The sequence below is a fragment of the Bubalus kerabau genome, chromosome 2, assembly GCF_029407905.1.
Source record: "Bubalus kerabau isolate K-KA32 ecotype Philippines breed swamp buffalo chromosome 2, PCC_UOA_SB_1v2, whole genome shotgun sequence".
In the NCBI taxonomy this organism is placed as follows: domain Eukaryota; kingdom Metazoa; phylum Chordata; class Mammalia; order Artiodactyla; family Bovidae; genus Bubalus; species Bubalus kerabau.
The window spans coordinates 70,846,964-70,873,694 of record NC_073625.1 but is presented as its reverse complement, the minus strand read 5'-3'; the positions used below and the strand labels follow the sequence as shown (position 1 = coordinate 70,873,694).

Genomic DNA, 26,731 nt, shown 5'->3' with positions numbered 1-26,731 from the left:
ACAACTAAGAAGTAAATATGCAGAACTGAGAGAAAAGAAAATAACAACCACAGCCCTGACTGACAGGAGAATCACAAGAGTGGGGGGAGAAAAGCAAAACATAAAAGTAAAGTCAGATCATATCTGCTAGAAGGCTGTTTGCAACCAAATCAATAATCTCTTCTCCTTAAAGATGTCCTCCAACAGTTTGCTTTTCAGGCAGTCAACACAGATATGGGTAGGTGAGGAAGTTCAAGCTGTGAGTTGAATTCGAGGCATATTTGAATACCAACCAAAGTATCTCAATCTCTTATAAGCCACTCCTGACCTGTGGGGATACAAACCCCCATGACAACTACTGAACTCGGGACAGATATACAGTCTTGAAGATTTCAAGTTGAGTTTTCTGAGCCTGGAGATAGCTACAGTACAAGGGAGATTTATTAAGGGTGTGCAGCAATCCTAAAAATCCCCAGCCAGGATATCTAGTCTACATTAAATACTACCTACATACATCTGTTTGCAAAATATCATTAGAATTTGAAGTATCTCCAAGGTTTTAATTAATGTACCCTGGTCAGTAGCTCAGTAGTGATTTTAATGCCTTGAACTGAAAAGAGTCATCAGAATCACTATTAGGTAACTAAAACTCCAACACCCAACCTCCTCAGGCATTCTGTTAAAAAAATAGGAGGGAGAGGATACAGTACATGTTTTTGCTTTGATTTAATCAAGATGAAGGAAATTGTACTTTTAATTAAGCTAAATTGGTAGTTTAAAAAGTTATATTAATTTATCTTTAGCCATAAACTATTTTATGAGTCAATATTTTGTTTCATATTTAATGGCATTTGTTTGACCTAATGGGATTTAATATGTATAAAATCTCACCTGACACAAATTATTTTTGTGTTGCACTCTCTAGGAAAAATTGTGAAAGCTGCAACATCTACAATCTCTTTAAGATTATCTTCCCTTAATACTGCATTAAATGTGTTTTTACGAAGGACACAAAATATGAGACATTAATACAATGTAACTCTTTTGTGTATTATTTTACCTTTGTACAAGGAATAAGAGATAAGTTCAAGTAGTATTTCTTTTCCTTTAAATATGGGTGAGTAAAGACAGAAACACAATTTTCATGCTGATATTATAAGGCACAGGGAAATGCCTACTCATACTTGGGTTTCCCCAACTAGCAGTGAATCACAGTGTATCCTGTACTAAAACAGGCAATGCCATGTTACTGTGTTATTAAAATCCTTTTAATCAATAGGAATGACAAAAGTGGCTAAATCAAAAGAGGTAACCAAAACAGCTGACTGCAATGGGTGAGGGGTGGGATAAAGCATTAAAGGAAGAAGCACAGAAGTGTTTTAAACCTATATCCTTTAAAATTTACTAATTCAGCCATCTGGCAAGTTTACTGCTATTATTATAAATTCTTATTTAAATGATAATAAAATCACTTGCTGACAGGAAATTAGTCATGCAAGGACCTGCATATGCACTGCCTTCTGCCCAGCCTCTGGAACTCAGTGTAAAGTTCAAGGTTGCTCATTTGCTCAAACCACATGGGGTAGTTAAACGCTGGCAACTTTTAAGCCTTTCAAGGTACCCCCCAAATTCAACTGATCTTGTATAACTTTTAGGGAGGTAAGTGTGAGGTAGGGTGGAAGAAATGTGGATTTATAAATGTCAGATTCCCTTCCCAAAGCATTTCATCTTTCCTTGTTTTACCAAATGTTAGAAACCCAAAGAAAAGAGGATTTATCAGTCTGTATAACTTTTGCACTAATTCTTGCCAAAATAAAATGGGAGTGAAGTGTGATATCAGCAATGATATTATATTAAATAATATATTTAATGATGTAATATATTACATTTTGATTCTAGAAGTATTTTGCAAATTATATATAAAAGTACATCACAAAAACATTTTAATATACAAAACTGTGCTTTAAACAGGAAATATTTCCATGGAACCTTTATCACCATGATCTTAAAACTGTTTTTGAAAATACTTTGTCCTTATAAAGAAAGTTATTCGTAGAACAAGTATTTAATCTTATGGAGATGATGGCTAATTTTATATAATATTAATATTAAAACTATTTAATATAGCAATTTATTTAATACATTCCAGCTTGAATAAAACTATTAATATTTTATTACATTTTCACCCTTTGGAGTCCTCTCAAGTGCGCACCAGTTCTCTCTTTTTTACAGTTGAAAATACTGGAGCTTCAGGCAGAATAAAAAGGCCACGGAAGGAACACAGAACTAAGAAGAACCAAAGGCAGCAACCAGTCTCAGGTCTTCTGATTCAGAGATCAGAAGACAGGACATAGGATGCTAGAGGCAGTAAATAAGACTGGAACTATTAAAAAAGAGAGCCAATACTTTACTGTTTCTTGTTAGGTACATAACTTTCTAACATAAACAGGTGTGTATTGCATATAGCATAGGTACTTACATTTACTAAACATTTCACCTATATGCATGCCTGAATTTCAGATTTTTTTCTTTGACACATTAGACTCATTCAATTAAATTTTTTGCAATGACATCATTTGAAGTTTTTAAGGAAAGATAACTTTGGGAAAGATTCCAGGTAACACAATTCATCACTGTATTTACAATTCTCTATTTGAAGATACCACTTACTGATAGATAAGATCATCAAAATGAGTATTAACCCTGTTTTAACTAAAATCCTCCCCTATCCAATTCTTGGAGGAAAAAAAATGATTATTTCCACAGAAAGAATTCATCTTTTATCAACTGAAACTGTCCGATCAATGCGGCTTCGCTCTCTCCCTGTAAGCTGGTTTTGGCTCTTCAGCATGCAGTAATGAACTGCTTCTGACAGAGCCATCGCCCTTCCCCCTTGCTCCAACCCCCTGCATGTATTTAAATTCAAACATGCACAGCTCATGTATAAGCAAACAGGTGCAGGGATCAGGGGGCTGCCAAACCCGGAGCAGGCAGGAGGTACATGTGTAGCTTGCTGACTGTGGCACGCTACTGATAGAAGAGGACAAGCCCAGACAATGGGGAGGGTCAGTAGGTGGCTCTTTGATTTCTTTGGTTTCCTGACATGGCAGCAGCCCCAGGAGTCTGCAGCTTGTAGAAGAGCTAATGTCCCCTACCCTATAGCATTTAAGTGGCAGGAATGAAATTTTTAGATGACCTGAACAGCAGCTTTCTGCATTTTCTAATCACTACCTCCAGCAGTTAAGTACATGAGGCTGCTCCCCAGAAACTCAAGACCTCAATACCAAAAGTCCCAGACCACTGCTGCCTCTTTCTCAGAATTGTCAATAGACAAACAGCAATAATGTCACAAAGTATCCACAGATGGATAAGCATGCTACCAGATTTTTTAAGTATTTGAAAGAGTATTAATTAGAAAAGAAGAGTGGTGTCTGGTTGTTTATAGTACGTGTAGAAGTCATTTTTCTGTCAACACTTAAACCAGCACAAATTTATGCTATACTTATCAGAGGTCACCTAACACTAATCACATTCCGTTGACAGGTGGTGGAGGCAGAAAAATGATATCTTTAAATTAGGAAAACTGCCCCCCTGTCATATTTTGTTTTAAATATCCATCGAGGTTCCATAGTCTGTCTACTTTTAGAGCACTTGGGGATATTCTGAAACATGTAAAAGTTTAAGCAATGTTTTATTAACATTTTAAATTAGTGTTTCTCAACTTTTTAAGGCAATGCAGAGCTTTCAACTTTGCTGTCTTATAAAAGTATATATCCTAAAACACATTACTTCTCCTTTAGAATATTAGCTGCAATGATCACATAATATACTTGGAAATTTAAACACACAATTTTTTGTAACACTAATTGTCATAACCCAAAGGTTTAATTTTTAAACATGTCTCCAATGAATCAATATCCATATTATTTTGTCATAATACTTTTTAACATGTTGAAAGGTCGTGAACTTCCTTTACTTCTTTTCTGACTTCTTCGCTCCTGGAGAAATGAATTCTCTACATTTTCCACAAAGCTCATGTTCATACTCCTTCAATAACTACTGTAGACACTCAGGACTCTAAACTATTAAAGCCAATTAACTTCTCATATTCATTTTCAGTTTGAATCAGAGTACCTTCATTATATATGATATTAATATTTAAAAGCACATGATAAAAAATGAATGTACCAGGGCCACTGACAAGTTCCTATCATGATCCATATTTTTGCACTTAGAGAGATTAAAATAAGATAAAACAAATGCTCAGAGATGTATCTACTGTCCATTTTCATCAGCATGCTCCACTGAGCAGGGCATTAATAAATAATTATTTCAAGGCTCACTATCACTGATATTTGAGGCCTGACTCTGATTGAGAGCCAAATTATACCTAAGTTTGTCACAAAGCTTTCATATTGGAATTAATGAAACTTCTACTTGCTTCGACCCTCTTCTCCTAGTTAGCTTTTTATACTTCCTAAAAGTGAGTGATACAACTTCATATTAAAACTCCAGAGCTATGTATCTTGTATTTTCACTTGAATATGAATTACTGTCCTTGATTCAATATTTCAAAGTTTACAAAGGGTAAATAAATAGTTTATATATATTTATATTCAAGCAAGGTGATGTATATATGTACATGTGTATTTATGTATGGTGTAGATATAATATTTATATACAGTATATACATATTTATATATAGTATAAATATAGTATTTTATTTGAAATATAAATTTTTTTAAAATAGAATACATTATTTTAAGCAGGACATGCTGGGAAGACTACTACCATGGGAAAAATCACACATGGAATATGTTAAGTAGTTTAAAATGTTTAAAGAGTTAAAATTTCCTCGTATGAAATATTCATGTGGAAAAATATGGGACCAGTGATTACCAAGAGTCAAATTATGCAGGAAAAAAAAAAAAAAACCTCTAACTTCAATGGGATTTCAAAGGAGGAAAGGGCCAATATAATCATGACTGTATGGGAGTGAGGTTTGAATAATTTTCATCTTGCAGTACATTTAGAAGGGAAAGAAAATGGAGAGTAAACTGGTTAAACAAGTAAGAAAAGTTGCAGAATAAGAAATGAACATTATCATAAGTGAGAGACTGAAGTTTTGGTCTACATAGAGAAGGTATTTCCTGATAGGAATTATTAAATGTAAGGGTTGCATAAATAAGGTGGAATCAGAGCATATATGAAATTGAGAGTAAATCAGCAAAGGGTGGTCTTTGTTTTTAATCTGACAGACAATGAGCTCTAAGAACAGCAAAGTGCCATGAAGAAAATAAATGGTTTAACAATTAAATTGTCAGTAAGTTTACAGAGTGGAATGGAGAAGCAAGAAGTCTAGAAAGCATAATAATAGTGTTTCTAAGAATAGCCCAAGCATCCTTCATAGGGGGACACAGAAGAGTGAATATGAAAAAATATCAGAGAAATTCTAAAGAATATTAATATTTGGGTAACCAAGAATTCAGCAGAAATATACAAATATGGATTCAAGTGGGGAAAATGCTTTTTATTTATTTTATTTATCTAAGTAAAAAGAAAAAAAACAGGTCTTCAGTCCACAAGTATTAAACATAGCTGAAGAAGGCACAGTATATTACACTGATTTTATAGTAGGTATAAAATATAAAATGATGTTTAATACTACAGACTGATAAATTGTATGGTATGTGAAGAATACCTTTAAAAGCCCTTGTTTAAAAAATCCTATCTGGGAGATGATTTGGAAAACTATCATAAAGCAGTACAGCTAGAGGGGCTTCCCTGGTGGCTCAGTGGCAAAGAATCCGCCTGGCAATGCTGGAGACATGGGTTCAAGCCCTGGGTCAGGAAAATCCCCTGGAGAAGGAAATGGCAATCCACTCCAGTACTCCTGCCTAGAAAACCCCAGGGACAGAGGCACCTGGTGGTGCCCGGTGGGCTACAGTCCATGGAGTCGCAAAAGGGTCAGGCAAGACAGCGACTAAACAACAGAGCTAGAAGCTTGCTTTTTTTTTTTTTGCTTACCTGCTTATGTTGAGATACATGGAGTTGCTAGAGTACATGCATGTTTAGTCACGTCCGGCTCTTTGCGACCTCACGGACTGTAGCCTCCCAGACTCCTCTGTCCATGGGATTCTGCAGGCAAGAATACTGGAGTGGGTTGCCATGCCCTTCTCCAGGGGATCTTCTCAATTCAGGGATTGAACTCACGTCTCTTGTGTTTTCTGCAATGGTAACATTGGCACCACCTGGGAAGCCCAAGACTCATTGAGCCCAGATTCAAATCTGGTTCTGCTGGGCTTCAATTAATGTAACCTTAGGTGAGTACACCTGGCCTTACCTATTTTGTTTTCCACTTGCATAATGACTGCTGGGGGCCAAGCCCTGAGCTTAATTTGGGTAAAATATTTTCAGCAAAAAAACAAGGCTAATAACATCTCCTTGAGTTACAATGAGGCGAGAATACAATTCTACATATACATACATACCATGGTGTCTGACCCAACTCAGGTTCTCAGAAAACGTGTTTGCCTTTCCTTCCTTCTATAGCAAGGTCCAGAGGGCTTGAAAGGAAATTCTGTATTGACAGGCCCTGTGTTCCTTGAAGGAGCTCATGTGTGAGGAGTATGAGAAGCAAATTAAAGGAAACTTTTCCCTCCGTTAATCCTGGTAGTGAGGCCCAACAACTTGCCTGCTACTTGTATAATTTACTTTGCATTCCAGGGGTATAAGCAACAGGCTCAATAGCAGAAACAGCAGATTTTACAAAATCATCTAACAAAGTTACATTTGAGCTTTTACATTTCTCCTTTTCTATGGTTATTTCGATTTAAGTAACATTTTATTATAGTATTAACAATATACTTAAGATTTGGATATCATATACTGGCACTAAGAAGCGTCACTTTGGAGGAAAAATCTCAGCCTACATTTGAAGGCATACATGTCTTTGCAAGTGAGTGTATGTGTTCAAACATGTAATTAAATATATTAGTCCATGCAAGTGTATTTCGACTACATATTCAAAGCTGGGACTTCCCCGGTGGAGCTAGTGGTTAAGAACCTGCCTACCAATACAGGAGACATGAGACGTGGATTTGATACCTGGGTCAGGAAGATCCCCTGGAGGAGGGCAAGACAACCCACTCCAGTATTCTTGCCTGGAGAATCCCATGGACAGAGGAGCCTGGCGGGCTATAGTCCACAGGGTCACACAGAGTCAAACACGACTGAAGCAACTTAGCATGCATATTTGTAGGGAAAGAGCAAATTAGCCAAGATGGCATGGTCAGGCTGTCTCGCTCCAAGGGCTCTCACCCCATGTTTTACAAACAATAATTACGTAACAGTTGAGCTCACTTATAGCACCATGCATGCGCATCACAAGGTATTCACTTGGCCACAGGCTACCTGGAGAGAGGTTATGTTATGAGAGGTTATGTTATGGTTGCTGCTATGGCTGCTGGGCCAGCCTGGAGCGAATAAACGTTGTCTGTGGTTCCTATAGCTCCTTGAGTCTTCTTCCAGCTTCCCCGCTCGTGCCCTGCCTACCCTGGGTTCAGAGAACAGAGCGCACAGTGAGATACAGCGAGACAACTGGCACAGTCAGCAGGATCAGCAAGACATTCACACAGCTGGCAGGATTAGCAAGACAACATTCAAAACTGAAGATATACTAAGAGTTTATGACTTTATCAAATATATAAAATATTAATTAGGTATTTTCTGGTTATATTGATTCTCTTACATAATCGATCTTTAAAATTTGAGTTTACATCTTCAAAATTGGATAAAGGTATTTTCAGATCTGAGTGTGTATACACACTTGGATACTTCAGGTAGGCTTTACAGATAGATGTGAGAAATAGAGGGAAAGCAGGAGAGAGTAAGACAAAGAAAGATTTTTCTGAATTTTGGTAGCTAGCGTCCAAATACCCATTAACTGTTCAACTTAAAATGCATTAGTGCAAACTGGAGTATGTGCTTTTAATTATGTGTTCTTCAGTCATTTTAAAACTACATTAACTGAATAATTCTCTAACTTCTACTATCAGTAAAAGAGTAGTATAACCCAGGAGTAGGAAGATAGAGAGGTGTTAACACAATTTCTACAATAGAATTTTACACAAGGATGTAAAAGAAATGAAAAATCATTCATTCAGTGTGAGCCTGTTTGGCCTCCCTCTAATTTATCACAGCTTACATCTCTTGCCTGCCAGCAGAGCTGAATTCATATGTTATTGTCCCAAACCTGTCACTTCCTGGACTGCTTTTTAATCTTCCTCCCTGAATTACATTCAGAAAGGTCACCGCTATCCAATTAGAACCTTATCAAAGATGCACATGCAGGCCAGATTCACGCTTATCGAGAATGGGTCATAAATCCAGAAACTGCACATCACAAAGTGCCATTACCATAATGAAAAACTGAGGAGGGGATGAAAAGGAAGTGACAAAACACCTGTATATTTGCTCATCTTTGACTCCACTCTTGAGGGGTGTCATGAAAAGTGAACCACTGGAAGGAAGACAACAGGGTGATGGAGAAGAAAGAAGAAAATCAAAGCAGTGGGCTTCAAGAGTGTCACCAAGGGCATCGTATTCTGCCTGCAGACTGAGGAGAACGACCGATGATAAAACAAGTACACCGATTATGAGAGCTTATGCGCTGCACCTTGGGGCTTCCCAGGTGCCACTGTGGTTCAGAATCTGTCTGTCAATGCAGGAGAGGCGGGTTTGATCCCTGGGGCAGGAAGATTCCCTGGAGAAGGAAATGGCAACCCATTCCATTAAGTATGTGTGAGATCCCATGGACAGAGGAGCCTGGTGGGCGACAGTCCATGGGTCACAAAGAGCCGGACATGACTGAGCATGCACACAGGCACGTATTGCACCTTAGAATAGAAAGGAACAAGCAACTGCTTCTTGACTAGATGGAATTATATATCCACAACTCGCATTTATACACAGGCTTACATTCTTAATAATCTTGGACAAATATTACTTGCTGTAAGATTATGTTAGATTTGTTCATTTCAGAAAAATACTCAGAACACTTCCTTTTAAGTCTGAAATTATTATATTGGGTCATAACTTGCTTGGAAAATAATGGTTTCTTTCATCCTTAGAGTGAGTCTCATTAACAATTTATCACAACACACCATAGGTAACTCACTCCATAACATTCATAGAGCAGCAAATAAAAATTTTGATTTAAACAAGTGAGAAGTGAGGAGGTAATAATTTTTTTCAGTTTTACTGAGATACAGCACTGTAAGTTCAATGTGTACAGCATAATGATTTGGTAATGATTTTCCATACAAAAGGATTTATCAATTTCCAAGAAGAAGTTAAAGAGGAATTTCTAAAGGTTCCCTTTAAACAGAAAGCCCTTAAGTATTTAAAATAAAATCACCCACAAAAGTTTAGGAAAATGTTTCATTGTATATAGGAAGCCACACCATGAGTGGGTCCTAAATTGGGCCCCTGGACTCAATTTTAATCTCACCCCATTTTCTCTTACATCAAAGTGCTGGGATCATTGAAAGTGTATGAAGTTAACATGTTGACAGGAGTATAATTTGCTCTGTTTATGTTTCCAAGGTCAGTTACCAGCAGACTCAATATAGTCCTATGAATGCTGATTTCAAGGAGACTGGGAGGTACTGTGCAATTAAATGTAAATGAGTCTCTGACATAATCTGAGCAGTGCAAGCTTAATATCAAATTTCATAATGTAAAGAGTTTATCTCCCTCCTCACTTCTTCAGTGTGCAATATGTCTTTACCCTTATAATGGTCCTAGCTGAGTTTTTAGCTCACTCAGAACCTGGTTATACAAAGAACATTATCTGGTCACCTCTCAGATTTTAGCCATTTCATCTTCATATAAAAACTAAGATGGCTTCAGAAAAAAAGTCACAATAAAAGTAAAACCTCTCTGTTGGAGGCATAACAAGGTCATGCTGTTAACAGAAGTATTTGCATTCTGTCAGGATGCTCACAAGTCCATGTTTAACAAGCAGAATGTAATCATCCATTTGTGAAGCTTAAAATTACAAAAGTCTCCCTAGAACTACACCTCTGCAGTTGACAAATGTATGGCATACACACACCCATCCTTCCTCCCCTCCTGCCTCCAGTTTTCTGTGGGGTTTTGACTTTCAGCTGGTCATGAGGAAGTAAAGATATACTCCTGTTTCTTTTTTTTTTTTTTTTTTTTTTTTTATGTGGACAAGCCTGTCATCTATAACTGAGGCTCTGACAAGAGGGGTTGTCAGGATTTGCCTTAATGGGGAAGTGATTGACCTTTGCTCGTAATTATCAAAACAAGGGGAAGGAAAGTGACTTGTGAGGCAGCTGCCACTTCGGCTGCTTTCCAACTTCAGAGAAAGCAGGAAAGAGAGGTCTCTTTAAATCTGAGTGCAGAAGACGCAGCCTACATGAACACAAAGCTTTACTATAAAGTGGGAATCTGAAGTAATACATACCCTCTGAGGAAGTATTCTGTTGTGAGGATATGCTGATCTGTATAGTTAGGAACTGTTACCTTACTGAACTGGTTTCATATCTGCATTACATATGACACTTCCAAATCACTCAAGTGATTTTTGTTGTGGTTGTTGTTCAGTCGCGTCCGGAACTTTGTGACCCCATAGACTGCAGCACACTAGGCTTCCCCATCCTTCGCCATCTCCTGGAGTCTGCTCAAACTCACGTCTGTTAAGTGATGCCATACAATGTGATGGAGGATTCAAAAATAAACTTTAGGCATTAAGTCATATCTTCACTGTGAAGCTCTTAAGATGCTGGAAAATGTGGCTGCAAGGTTTCATAGTATTAATATACCCAAGGTAAGTTTTGAAAGGCTTCCCTGATAGCTCAGTCGGTAAAGAATCCATCTGCAATGCAGGGGACCCCAGTTCAACTCCTGGGTTGGGAAGATCCCCTGGAGAAAGAATAGGCGACCCACTCCAGTATTCTTGGGCTTCCCCTGTGGATCAGCTGGTCAAGAATCCGCCTGCAATGCGGGAGACCTGGGTTTGATCCCTGGGTTGGGAAGATTCCCTGGAGAAGGGAAAGGCTACCTACTCCGGTACCCTGGTACAGAGAATTTCATGGGCTGTAGAGTCCATGAGGTCGCAAAGAGTCGGACATGACTGAGCGACTTTCACGTAAGTTTTGAAGTACCATTCCAAGTACAACCCATTACTGGATTTGCAATTCATTAATTTTTAAATGTCAATAGAGTATTTTAATGGAATAAAATACATGGAGGGAGATTTGTTCTTGTATTAAAACATTCAGAATATTCTTGCTTAGCACCAGGTCTTCAGTGTCAGGAAATTATCTATAAAGTTTTCTGTATGTATCGAGGCAGTGGAAAGAGACTTGTGTCCACCCCATACTCTTGAGAATGATTCAATCAACTCCCAGTAACATGTGAAATACAGACTTGTAACATTTTTCTCTATTGCCCTTTTGTCTATTTTCTACTACCTGTTTTCCTATAGATTTAGAGATTAGAACTGCTCAGATCTCATCAGACCATTTCCCTCTGAAAGTGAAAGTTTTAGTGGCTCAGTCATGTCTGAATCTTTGCAACCCCATGGTCTTTAGCCCATCAGTCTCCTCTGTCCATGGAACTCTCCAGGCAAAAATACTGGAGTGGGGAGCCATTCTCTTCTGCTGCTACTGCTAAGTCACTTCAGTCGTGTCCGACTCTGTGTGACCCCATAGAAGGCAGCCCACCAGGCTCCCCCGTCCCTGGGATTCTCCAGGCAAGAACACTGGAGTAGGTTGCCATTTCCTCCTCCAATGCATGAAAGTGAAAAGTGAAAGTGAAGTCACTCAGTCGTGTTCGACTCTTAGCGACCCCATGGACTGCAGCCTACCAGGCTCCTCCATCCATGGGATATTCCAGGCAAGAGTACTGGAGTGGGGTGCCATTGCCTTCTCCGCATTCTCTTCTACGGGGGATCAAACCCCGGTCTACGGCATTGCAAGCAGATTCTTTACCATCTGAGCCACCAGGGTGTGAACTCATGATCTAGAAGAGAAATTATTGTGCCTAACGCAGAACCAGACGTTTGTTTGTTTGTTTTTTATTCACAACCAGACACTTTCAGTCTTGTATTCATCCATGTATCTTCTCATTAATTGGGGAAGCTACAATTGGCCAAAACCTCCATAAGCTCTGAGACGGTTCCTGCTGTGCCACAACCTACTTGCTTTCTTGTGGCTACTTTCTAGCATAAAACAGAACACAAAAATAATCATTCCAAATCTTTTATCTTCTGCTATTAGTTATAATGTTGACTTGGAACTAAAATAGAACTTTAACCAAGGGGCAGACACACATACAAAAAACTTTTTAAAATTCACTCTTAAACATTATATTTAAAGTTTTAAAGCTCTTAAATGTTATATTAGATCTTTTAGCTACCTATTTTTTCATATAATGATTAGTCTTTCTCACTTTGTTAATCATAGCCCATGCTATATCTTTAATATGAAAATATATTTTTGGTTAATCTGAGCTAGATACACAAGATTCTGTGACAGTTGCATCTATTATTCAAAAAGAACTTCTCCACTTGCATTTCACTCATCATCTTGAAAGTATGTATCATCTTACCTAAACTATTTTGGAGAGGAAATTCTTTAAGCCAGATTTAAGCAGTTTGGTGAATTAAGAGTATGTATTAGACACCAGGATACACTGTACTATAATTGATAGCATGAGCAATTAATGAAATTTCCTTAAAATAGAATCTGAATGAAAAAAGGATTATTGTACTTCAATAGATTACATGTGTTTCAGTGCAAAAAAGCAAAATAAAACTAATAGGTAAAACTGTAATCTATTCTTATAATATTGATCTGGAGAAGTGGACACTATCTTCAAATAATCTGTCATTACAATACTTTGGCCACCATCTGATGAGAAAAGCCAACTCACTGGAAAGACCCTAATTCTGGGGAAGACTGAAGGCAAAAGGAGAATGTGGGTGGCAGAGGATGAGATGGTTAGATAGTATCACCAACTCAGTGGACATGAATTTGAGCAAACTCCAACAGATTATGGAGAACAGAAGGGCCTGGTATGCTACAGCTCGTGGGGTCGCAAAGAGTCGGACATAACTTAGTGACTGAGCAACAATTTTAACAGTTAAGAAATTGCAAGGGAAAGTTTGGAGGACAACAAAAGTTCATGATAGATTTAAGTTGTTGGAGCCATCTTTGTGTTTCAAGTTTTCCATGGTGTCTGAAACATTCTGAATGTTGAACAATTTCTGTTACATTTAACAACATTAAATTTAATTCCTTTTGCTTGGAAGTGCTGCACAGAGCGCTTCCCTGTAAAGTCACTGCAGGGACTGTCCAGCTCTAAGAGAAATCATTCTGAATATGTTGAGCTATATTCATTAAATGTCCAACTTGGGCAGACAGGAGTGAGCAAAGCACTTCACCTTTCCTCACTGGATAATCGACTCTTGCAGTTGGGCAGCCATTTGGAGATTTTTCTCTCAAGCACAGACTTGTTTGTGCTCACTGGACTGAACAATTAGCATCCCCTGAATAACAGGAGGCAAATTTCCCTCAAAAACTGGTGGGAGTAGAGCCAGAGTTTTAATAACTTTTATCATCATTTAGTTTATTTCTCACATCACAAAGGAGAAGTGCAAACAGAAGTCAAATTAAATTTATTCAGATATTATATATACCTTATCATTAAATATCACTGTGATGGCTTTCTATTCTTGGGAAATGCAAAGAAATAAAATAATAGTAAAGGTAAAGACAGCAGTGTCTTCAGAAATAGTATCAAGAATAAAGTGAATCTCACCAGTACATTTTTAAAACTAGAAAAAGGCATATTTTCTCATCCTTTCTTAGTTATATGAAAAGGTGAAAGGTATCAAGATATAAATTAAATAGATCAATTTTTCTTAATATAACCAGAATATATTATTTTCCAATGGCACAACAATTGAGAAGAATAATTAAGTGTAGCCTATCAGAAAACATCACAATGATTTGATGATGGATCGAATTTTAAAAATCCTAGGACTCATTCAGTCAAAATACAAATACTTTTTTTTAATTAAAAAAAGCATCTATTATTTTCATAAAGATAACTCTGAGGTCTATTTTCAGTGTCTCATAATTATGTCACTGCCTCCATATTTTAAAAATAACATTTCATGTCTGCCTGTAATTCCTTACTGCGTAATACCACATTCTGTGTAGAGCACAGAAATAAGAGTTATCTGTTGAGTGCTAACGGTGTACACAAATTACCAAACCCAGAGTATTCTCCAAGTAAAATCAGTGAAAAAAACATGTTTATCACTGCCACTGTCTCTGTGTGCCACGCCATATGAAATACCTTTCCATCATCACAGGAACTTAATGCATTTTTAACTACAAAAACAAGCATTCGATTGACATGCTATTCAAAAAGTTTATATGAAAATTCTCAACAATTGTTAAGACTGCTCTGATAGAATTGGTTCCTTTGCTCTCCTTCCCCTCTGATGTTAAAGAACAAAGAGTTATCACATAAAGTAAAGAGATAGCAATAGCAGTGTTACTCGCTCAGTCTTTGAGACCCCACGAACTGTAGCCTGCCAGGCTCCTCTGTCCATGGATTCTCCAGGCAAGAATACTGGAGTGGATTGCCATTCCCTTCCTCCAGAGGATCTTCCTGACCAAGGGATTGAACCCAGGGCTCCTACATTGCAGGCAGATCCTTTACCATCTGAGCTACAGGGAAGATCTCCAAAGAGAGAATCATTCTAACAAAAACCAATAACTCAAGGTGAGAGTGACATGAAAGGGCAGAAAAGTAGATAAGCCCCAAATTTCCACAACCAACAGTATTATTTTCAGATCTGGAAAACTAGATTTGTTTGCAGTCATATAACTATTAATAACATACACCTACAATAGACTTCAGATAATGTGGGGATCACAATAGAACCTTGGCGAAGTATTACTTTGCAGTTTTGCTCTCACACAACTTTTCAAATTATAAATCTAGAGTGTAAACTCCCTCATGCCCACCCATTCTGCTCTGTTCCTATATTTTCAATTACAAATCATGAGCCAGGAGTCTGCATGCTGAAAGCTGCCAGCAGTGGTGTCAGGAACGTGTAACTGCTGCGCAAAGCTTTTACGACTGGCTTCGAAGCTGATCTATGGAACCATTCAATTCCACAGCTGTCAAAGCGCTGATATCAACTGCAGTTAATGACACAGCGTCATCCTCTAGCTCGTTTACCTGCCTCCCTGCAAACAAATGGGACACTGGCAGTAAGCGGAGGAGCGCAGTGAACAGCAGATACCATATTTATCATAATCACTATGATCCACGGTAGAGGAAAATCAATTTCTCTTAATCGAGTCGAGTGACTTATTAAGGGTTATGAGTCCTGGCTGGATAGCTGCGCTGATTTGATTATGTTGGGAGGGAAATTAGCAGTGGCCTCCTACACAGTCTTTCCCTTTGTCTTCTGGCTCAGAGTCTGTTATTAAATTATTATCTTATGAAAGCCTTAGTGAGCAGGTCATGCTTTGATCAAGAAGAGACTGAGAAATAGGGTGCTGAAAAGGTTTCAGAGGTGTTGACAGGTAGAGATGTGAACATTCAAAATATCCTCACTGCAGGGCTACTGGTTTATAATCAAATGGGTGTGCGCGCTCAGTCGTGTCAGATTCTTCACAACCCCATGGACTGTAGCCCACCAGGCCCTGTCCATGTGATATTCCCGGCAAGAATACTGGAGGAGGTTGCCATTTCCTACTCCAGGGGATCTTTCCAACCCAGGGATGGAACCCACGACTCCAGTGGCGGGACAAGAGTGAATTGGCAAGTGGATTCTTTATCACTGAGCCACCTGGGAAGCCCAGTTGAAAGGGTATGTATATAGCCTAAACTTGTGCCAACACTGGAACCTTCTTGAAAGAACCCTCATAAGTTAACCTTTGTCCTCCAGTTTCACTTTCTTCTTTTTGATACCATAGTCTCAGACACTTGGAAAGCAAGGTACCTTGTTATGCTGACAGGAATAGATCAGCGGGTTAAAAGTCATATACGCGTTTTTAATCTTTAAAGATGCTTTGGCCAAAATCAGTAGGAGAAAAATAAAAAAATTAAATGTATGATAATTTAACTCTGTAGGTTTTGTAAAGATCCCAAATCATTAAAAAAAAGGAAAGACTCAGTGAGAAAAACTTTAAAATATTTTCTCACAAGAACCACTTTTCTTCACCATGCTATGTCTCTGATGCAATTTTGGGGAAAGAAAATAGATCATTGTTTTTTCGAACAGTTTTTCAGTGGAATTTTGCAAACATATGGGCACCATCAGATTTACTTCCCTCGGAATAAAATGAAAAAAAAAACTATGAGATGTCTCTTCCAACATATATATCAGCCAAATATGGCAGGTTACTAAAAATTACTATCCTGTGTAAATAGTTCTATTTTAGAAACTGTCCATATATTTATTTAAAACCACATATATATAATTTTCTTAATAAGAGTATTTAAAGTACCAAACAAAATAACTGGGTAAATTTTTCTTAGGAGCAATCATATAAAATAAAGAATCCCAAGACAGAATGCTTTTTAATTGAGCAGAGCACAAAATTGCGTTTTCTATGCCTTTTGCAAAACATACAATCCAGTAGATGTACATTATTCCTTTAATAATCCAATAATAAATATAATTTTATATTGTACTTTACACATATTAGATTTCAAATATTTGATAAATATAATGCAAGATTTTTCTGATGGTTTCAAAGTTCTTAATAGAGCTGCTATCTGATTTCCCTGTGAGTAACATTTCATAGTGAGTACAATGATTTTAACAAAAGAATGATGCAATCCTTAGAAATAAGACAGTCTGGGTTCCATAATCTTGTGTTACCCTGAAAATCACACATGTATTCTGGACTCTCCAGTGGCCTCATCACTGTCCCTTCAAAAAATCACCTGACACATAATGGAAAACTTTTTATTGTATAATCTTCCTTCACCTTTCAACTCCCAGTTAAATGGCTTTTTGGCCTCAATAATTCAAAATACTTGAAATTGCACGTGCAAGGTCCCAATTATGCATTTTATCACATAACTAAATAAGTCCAGAGGTACACTGCAAGATTAAAGGAAGTAGAAACTTAAAAGTTACTTATATACCTCCATGCTTAGTTATCTCATATATCATATTCTAGAAAGGATAAATAGACATTTCATATCTATTTATCTTTCTCTTAGCACATACTCATTTTTGTAACCCTGAAACCTAGCACACTGTCTAACATGTAGTTAATGTTCGAAAGGTATCTGCTGAATTAAAGTCAACTATACTAGACACATATCAAACATTGGTTTACGTGGACTACTTTCCTTCTTTGGAATGTTCATTTCTGTTAGTAGTCCTCATTTTTCCAGCACTTCCAATTACTGGAGAGATTTTCATAAACAAGAGAATAAAGACACTTATACTTTAAAAGTCAGTGGTCAAAGAGATTTAGTAACTGAATAAAAACTTCCACTAGCTTATAGGAATGATTAAAATTTTCAAAATATGTGGATACGTAGTTCAGTTTTTTTCATCTAATATTTATGAAGGTGTTTTTGGCTGATCTTGTAGTAACAAAGAGTAACTCTTCATAAAGATTTCTCCAGTGGTATAAACAATCTTGTTTGTGAATATAATAATAACTCAGTCAAAGTAGCCCTTTCCAAGACCTGAAATTACTGTAGCTAGTTTGATGATAAATTTAAATCTGATAAAATTGACATATTACACCAAAAAGACCATATTAATCAGAGGGAGTTAGAGAAACATTTGCCACTGAGCTCTATGTAGGATCATTTTATTGCTTATCGGTCAATAATCACCAAATGCATTCAAGTACCCTGTCTCCTAGCTCAGGAAAATTAAAACTACAATAAATCTTCTGACATATGGTATTACAGTAATATTAAACACCATCATTCAATACTAGGACATTGGATAAAAATCACAACCCTGTAATAAATCATATGGATTTTGGAGGTAAAGATTAAAATATACTTGTCTTTAGTCTCATAATTTTATGAGTCAAAGGAATATATTAGGTCCTATTCTAAAGGAAAATATACAAATTAATCAATTTAAATATATTTTAAATGACTGATTTCAGAGGGGCACCCAATAATTGAATAATGTGCTCTCCCAAACTTTAATGATCAGGTTTTAGAATACTGTTCTTTTTGAAAACATACCCACATATAAAAAGAAAATAAATACTTTATCAGAAAGTGATAGAAACTTTTTGCTAGTTAATTTTACATTTACTTTGCTAAATGGTCAAATCTGATAGGAACTAAAGATTTGGTACCAAATTCCCTAGTTTCACAGGTGAATTATAACAAAGAGTGTGAGAACTATATTATTTCAACAAATTATACATGTCATAGATTTTTTAAATTAATTAAATATAGAATTCTGCCCCATTGAGTTTAGAGCTTATCATTTATATTTCATATCTGTGGATCCCTACGACTGTGTATTTCCCCTTATGTGACTGAAGGCTTAATCGTTCCTAAAGCATCAGACTTATAAATCTCTGGACAACTGACATTTTTTATCATCAGTCTTTAGCCACTAATGCATCTGTCTTAAACTTACATTCCAACTGGGTCTAACAAAATAATCTAAATGAGTAAATCATTCAAGGTGTGGGTAAATCTGGTTTGTAAGACATCTGGAGATCTGGAGAGAACAACACTCATCTAAAAGCATAAATACAGTTGGAACACAATAGCAAAACACTAGGAGGGCTGAGCCTGCCTGTATTTAGCCTTTTGGCTGCTTGCATTAAAATAAGAAAAATAAGCAGAATATTCAGATACCTCCAGCCTATTAACGGAGGAAGAGATAAGAGTGTGGGGTTATAGGGAGATATGTTTCATCCAAAGACTTAATGTAGACCTAGGGTTCCACGAAGCCAATAGAACTGGGGAAGTAGAAATGACAACCATGGAAAGAATATACTGTATCTGTACATCTCAAACCCTTTAATGCCATTTTCTCTTTTTTGATAGCAGTGTTTAAAACTTCTCCAGTAATATATATAAAAGAGGAAAACAATAAGAAACTCTAATACTCTAAAAGGAATAAAATCTACTTCTGCAACTAGTTAGTATAAGAATTTCACACACAGGCAATTAGTATTGAAAGATTAGTAAAGAATGATGAGAATTCATTTGTTTCTATCCTAAAGGAATCACTAAGAAACCATGGAGGTTTCTTCTACAGTTATGCTATGTAAAAATGGGAAATCTTTTGGTATGTACACACGCAGTGACATGAAAAGAGGACAATTATCTTCATATATAATAGGCTCTCAATTATCAACAAAAAGAGCATTCCAAAAGAAAAAACACTTAAACAACAGGAGCAAGCAATTTAAAAAAGGAAGAAAAATAAGCCAATACTCACATAACAAAAGCTTTAGCCTCACTAGAAATAAAATTCAAGATTATTAGGAGAGAACAATTTTATCTATCATATTTGCAAAGAAAAATGTCTGAAAGGCAAGGTTTTAGTGAACCTGGACCCTCAAGCATTATTGATGGGATTTTACATTGAAACAGCCTTATAGAAGAACCTACAAAAGTCTTAAAAATATCTATAATCATTGATCCAAATATTCTACATAATTGAATTTATTGGACAGAAATAATCAAGAATGTACACAAGAATTTTCATCACAGGATGTTCTTCATACTTTATATATTGATATACATATCTGAAAAACTGGAAGTAACTTAAACACTCAATGATAAGGAATAAGAAAATTAGCATACAACACAGGATGAAAAGTACACCATTATATACTATGGTGAGGAAGAACATGATATGAGAAATTATTTATGAAATACAAACAAGAAAGATGACACAAGCTACAATGATAATCTGAAAACTGCAAAACTCAGATACTCATAAAAGCATTCAAAAATATAGACATCCATAAATTATTAACACCAGATTTCTAAGTGATTTTATTTTGGTATATTAACATTCATATATCTTTCAAGTTTCTGCACTGAATATGTAAGCACTGAGAATTTAAGCTCCATGAAGCCATGATTTTTTCTAGTTTATTTAACTAAACCTGGCACACAGTAGGTACATTATAATCATTTGCTTAAATAAGTGAAAAATGTTTAATTGTTGAAATATTTCCAATATTTATTTCTCACAAATCAATCAAGATTGACTATATTATAATTAAATATAGATACTTACATATTATATACTATAAATTATAAATTTATACTTATAAATTATATACTATAATAACTATAAAATTATATTCGTAAGTATCAAAACAACCTTGTAAGGCTAGAATCGTCATTCCGTTTTACAGCTGAAAAAACCTAAGACTTAAAAGTTAAAAGTCAAATAATTTGCCTGAGGTCAGAAAGCTAACAGGTAATTTATGGGAAGGAAGTGATCTATAGCTAGAATTGAAAAAAAGGCCCTTTGTTCCACTTTAGCCCTCACCTCAATGTTGTACAGTTGCTCAGTCGTGTCCACCTCTTTGAGACCCCATGGACTACAGCACCCCAGGTTTCCCAGAGTTTGCTCAAACTCGTGTCCATTTTTTCAGTGATGCCATCTAACCATCTCATTCTCTGTCAAATGGTGTTAGGATCTTACTAAAATGTATTTTTAATTCAATTTCCTGAATTCTATTTTAATTTTGATAATTCAAAACTTTAGCTTTAACTATGACACAAGGTAAGAAGCACGACCCTAAACTTCCTCTTCATTCATTCCTTAGGACAGATAAAATGTCAACCCTATGTAGATTCACTATCTTAAAAAGAACACTATGTTAAATTTATAGATACCTAATACATAACTGATTTATCCAATGAAGATCTTTTTTTAAATGCACTTTTTCAAAAAATTAGGGCCAATGTGAAATCAAGTTTATAAGAGTCTTCTTATAAAATGAGTATCTCAGTCAATATAAAAGAATTTTAGAATTCATGATGAAAGATAAGCTATATCATGAAAGACATGGTGGTGATTGTAAGGAGCCCAAAATAAGAATAAAAGAAAGTGCAAATGAGAGAACCAAGACAACTGTGCATAAGATTGAACCAGAAATGATTAAGTGATAAAATAAAACGGGTTTTATGTGTGAGACATTGAGGATACTTCTGAATGTGAGAAATTTCTAGAGAAACATTCTTATAGTAAGAAGACTGTAGGAAGACAGAGCTTTTCTTAGGCTAAAATTTCTACATTATTAACTAATCAAGAAAAATAAGTTCCAAGATCAAATTTACAGAAAATATATCCCACAAAGATTTTTAAATCTTTCAAAAGGAAAAAGACAATTATTGTGCATTCATTTTTTTTCTCTCAACCACATAACTTCAAAATGTTGATCAAATTCCCTTGAGTACTTGTGCTGAAAGCCTGACATTAAACTACTAGGGAACAAACAAATGAAAAGTGCTGAATAATTTATCACGAATTGGTGATTGTGGACAGAAATGTCTAAAATAAACTGATATAGACTTAATGATCATGAAGAAAACAACTAAAAATATGAGCTGGAAATACCAAACCACAAGGGATAACGTTTTCAATCCAGTGTTTGCTCCTGCATTTCTCTTTCATAAATTGGAATCTGTAAATCTGATTTGTGAATTTTAAGTAGGCCAATTATGGATCAAACAGATGATTACTTCATTGCTTCTATAACAACACTGCTAGGTAACCAATTCAAACTTATATTTAATGGTCGTATATTTTCGTTTAAATCATCTTCTGCATACATTTTGGAAATGCACTGTGACAATGGTTTAAAGCTTTATTCCTCTCTTCAGCTACAAGTCATCACAATTCTGACTGTAATGAGGTTACTCTGCATCTGTCTGTCACAAATAACCTAGTAACAACTAAATGGATTGCCATCAATCTTTCAATTAGAATGTATAACTTTATTAGCACAATATTTTTTGAACTGATTGTATTACTTTGAAAAAGGGCTTTCATTTACTTTGTCATTTAGGGTCAAATGTGTGCAATCGCTGGGAGCAGAATAAATAATAATAACCTGCTTTGAATTTGCAAGCTGTAGCCTTTGTTAACATGCTTTCCTTTAATTACGTAAGCTACAACAACTAGGAGTACTTCAGAAGTAGAAACAAACTAAATATAGGCAGATTTTTATGACAGTTCTGTGTTTTTCTATGATGTCAATTTCTAACAACTACACTCTGTAAAATCAGCTGTTTATCAAGGAAAAATTTTTACCAGGAAAATTTCATAAAAATATTATATACTAAAATACTGGTAAATTTTTAAAGGTTATAATTATGGTGAAGGAAAGTCTATATCCAAAACATTTTTTTTCATATTTCCTTGCAATGAAAAGCTGAGATTATTCACATCATGCCTTTAATCAAGCATAATGACACAAGTACACATAAGCAGCCCGGACAGTATCTGTTTTATTTCAGTTCACAATATTTTCTTTGTTGAGGAGAAGAAAGAGTAGTAAAATAAGTAATAGAGACTTACAGCCTTAATTGAGCAGCATTAATATTAATCTTTTAAGACCATAGCACCGCATCTGAATGAAACGCAAATTAATTAACGAAACAAACACCAATCAACTATCTGAAGCCCTGGAAAGGTTGAACACTATAGTGATTTATGCTTTAAAGGCAAAACTCTTCCCTCAACAAAACCACCTGGATTTACCTAAACAGCACTCTGAGATGTAGAAATCCAGAAACACTCATGTGATTGTGATATTGTGCAGACAGCCCACAGCTGTTATAGTAATATGGTTTTTCCACTATGTGTGGATATCTGGCCTACAGTTTATTATAGCAAATAAAGGTGGCATCTAAACACTACCTGGAAAATGAGTAAAAACAGACCTCTCATTATTCAAACTAAATATATGAAAAGTGCCTGGATTCTCCTCTTTCAACCCTGATAATCCTGTAATATGAGGATACAATACTACATTCGAGTTTAATATGTATAATAATTAAAACACCAGTATTCTATATGACAGAAATAAATATAGTAAGAAGAAATGAAGGATGAAGAAACAGGAGAGAGTAAAGATAAAAAATAAATGATGAAAGTAGGGAGACAAGGGGGAAAGATTTAAGATCTTAAAAGCTGGAAGCAATTATAACGGATAAATCAATTTGCTACTTTAATTGAACTAAAAACAGTTGCTTAAACAAGATGTATACAAGGGTGTACACTTTTTTATGACTAATGGATGGAACAAAAATAAAGGTAAATGCACCATTATTCACAAAACTAGTATTTATTTCACCAAAACTGAACACAAGAATCATCTCCATTCTCTGCTCCCACTTTTGATTGTATTTTGCACAATAATTCATATACACAACTCCACCACACATTATAGTACATGAACACTGATTTCATTGTGTCCTGTTCATTTTAAAAGTCTGAATGTATTCATTTTGCCTCCTGGATACTCCAAGAAATTTCGGTTCCTGTTAACCTGGCTTCACCTGACCTAGGCTCCTCTTTAAATCAATATTATAAACTCCACTTCTGCTTGGTTGGCCAGCCCTTCAGATAACACTGTTCCTTTCTAGCTTCAAGTTTCTGCCTTCCCTTCCAACATGCCCCATTTTCCTCTCTTCCAATTTTTCAAATATTATGAATTTAAAAAAAGCATCTCCCCAAAAAGGAAGGCTGCAACTTCTCTATCCCATTTCCCAATATACCTACATTCAACTCAGGATTCCCTGGTATCCTAAGAAAATGGTTCTTAAGCATTTGAACTCTAAAGATTCAAAAAAGGAAAGAATTAACAACCTTTGCTTTTATCCAATGTGAACGGTAGACACTTTGATTTCGGATGAAATTTCAGGAAATTATTTCTTTCAAATGTTGTACACACATAGGCACATGCATACACATGTGTGTACATGTGTGTATGTATATGTATTAAAGCTGTTGTCCTATAGTATTATATTTATTACTTTCTTCCCTTCTACCTATAATTGACAAACATTTTCAAAGGTACATGTCTAATTTCTTCCAGTTAGTAAATGAACAGTCAAAAAGCTAAGGCCACACATTCAAACACACTGAAACAGGGTAAGTTCATAGTAAATTCTACTTCATGGATTGAATAAATTAACAAACTACTCATAAACTTTTCTAATAACCAACCTCAATTATTTTCTAAATGCTCTAAGTTTTCATATGTCTTTGTAAAAGCAAGAATTGTATAAATTACCTCTAACTATATAACTAGAGAGCAAAACTTTCCACTCAGGGGAAAAGCGATAGCAGAGAAAATATGCCTGGAATCTAAAGTCTTGGTTCCACACATTGTTGATCATCTTCCTTACTACAATTGTATAATACAGTGTAGAACTAAAAATTCACAGAGTAAATTTCTATCTTTATTTTTCTCAGTGCTGTTGCTCCATACATGTTTATGAAAATCAACTGGCTGACTTTCTTGTGAAAGTATTAAATTATGCATATATGGCATATATTATATATGGTAATATCCTTACCAGCAAACTGCTTTTCAGAGTTCAGACTTTGAAATAGTCTTTGCAATGGTACCCCACTCCAGTATTCTTGCCTGGAAAATCCCATGGACGGAGGAGCCTGGTGGGCTGCAGTCCATGGGGTCGCTGAGGGTCGGACACGACTGAGCGACTTCCCTTTCACTTTTCACTTTCATGCATTGGAGAAGGAAATGGCAACCCACTCCAGTGTTCTTGCCTGGAGAATCCCAGGGACGGGGGAGCCTGGTGGGCTGCCGTCTATGGGGTCGCATAGAGTCAGACACGACTGAAGTGACCTAGCATTGCTTTTATTGCTGATTCCTCTCCATTCTTCTCCTTTAATAACAAAAGTAATATGGTTTTGATAAAACCATCCTCTGCAGGCCTGAGAAAAGACCCGCACCAGCTGTTCCCAGACTTACTATGTCGGAAGCAGTGAAATTGCACATTGGCTCAAAGGTCATTAGGCACAAGCTTAGGGAAAAGAAGGAGGGCATTCACTTTTAATTTTGAATCTATCAGACATGGCTTGTCGACATTATGTCATTGGCCTGTCAGGATGAAAGAACACAAGACAAAACTGTTTTAATACTTCACTGCTCGCAGTATTACCACACCACCACATGTGGAACAGATCTGAGAAGGAAGCACTGAGGAAGTGGCATCGCTTCATTTTTTACATTGTCATCACGGTAAAATAGATATTTGATTGGACTTCAGCCTTTTCAATGGCTATTCTCTGTGAGTTTAGCATTGGTATAGCAATAATCTATTTAAAATAGCTAACTTTTTGGATTTCTACATATTATTTGACTATGAATGCTAATGAAGAATTTACATATTAACTATTTTAGTCCACACAAAAGGAGAGGGACAGTGAGAGCTAAATTATAAGTTCAACTTTTTGCCTAAGTGTGTGTGTGTACTTAGTCACTTAGTTGTATCTGACTCTTTGCAACCCCATGGACTGTAGCCCGTCAGGTTCCTCTGTCCATGGGATTTCCCAAGCAAGAATACTGGAGTGGGCTGCCACATTCTCCTCCAGGGGACCTTCCTGATCCAGGGATCAAACTTACCTCTCTTGCATCTCCTTCTTTGGCAGAAGGATTCTTTACCCCAGGAATGCTCACACATCTGTACGGATCACCACCTAATCCACTACTGAAGCTTTAGGTGGCAAGGGGCACTAATCTGAACTGTAAAATCAAACAAAAAGTGCCCATGTTTGTGGCCACAAAGCAAATAGTTCTCATTTCTATTGTTGCGGACAGTAGATTAGTATTGAGTAACTTTTTCTCTTTCTTCTCACCTGTAAACACACTCACACACACACACCAGTGTTATGAACAGTTATCCATTTCATCTACAGAGAATGAGAGCCATATCTCAATTAACCAAGATCCTGAACTCAATCAGAACTGCTTGTTGCACTTCATACAAACAGATCAACCCTAAGAAATCTCTCTTAGACCAAATACTGTAGATACTGTTTTAAATGGAAAGAAATCCAGATCAGAGAACTGACACACAAGGATTCAAAAATCCCCTCTGACAGCTGTATGGCTTTGGGCAAAGATTTTGTCTAATTCACCATTTAATTTCCTCACAACAACAAAAAAAAGAAAATACGGTCCTAAACATCAGTGGCTTGAAGGGACGATGGAACGGTGTATGAAGTTTCCAGAATAACATTAGTGTAAAACTTACATAAAGGAAATGCTGAATTTTTCACTATGCAATACCATAGGATATACAAGATTTCATAATATAAAGAGAACTAATGTTTACAATCATGAAACAGATGAGACCTTAATCACCCAAGAAATTTCAACTAAAACATAATATAAAATAAACATTTTAATAACAAATTTCCAACAGAGTACCACTGCTTACACAAAATAAACCAAAGGAATCTGGTTTAACTGAGTTAACTGGAAAATATTTAAATCAGAACGTCCCATTTCTCACTAGGTTCAAGCAATGAAGGACTTAACATGGGTAGACGGTGAAACTAATCAAATTATTAGCCAAATTACTCTGCTAACAGAATATCAAAAAATGTTTAAATTATTAACAAGGACTATCAAAGCCAGAGTACATATTCATGTTGGCATAATACTGCTAAACATCTACAGTGTTC

At 36.1% G+C, this 26,731-nt stretch overlaps 1 protein-coding gene across 14 annotated transcripts in view; it reads right to left on the bottom strand.

The window, feature by feature from the left end:
* The window catches only part of ROBO2 (roundabout guidance receptor 2), a 666,758-nt gene that overhangs the window by 544,530 nt on the left and 95,497 nt on the right, over positions 1-26,731 (bottom strand). Inside the window, exon 1 of one of the 14 annotated variants that reach the window (XM_055567827.1) lies at positions 6,471-7,557. The exons of 12 other annotated variants lie outside the window; for them this stretch is intronic. The gene's annotated coding sequence lies outside the window, so the exon portion shown is untranslated. Of the gene's footprint in view, positions 1-6,006; positions 6,235-6,470; positions 7,558-26,731 lie in introns of those variants that run through there. One more of the 14 variants, XM_055567825.1, reaches the window with a different exon arrangement.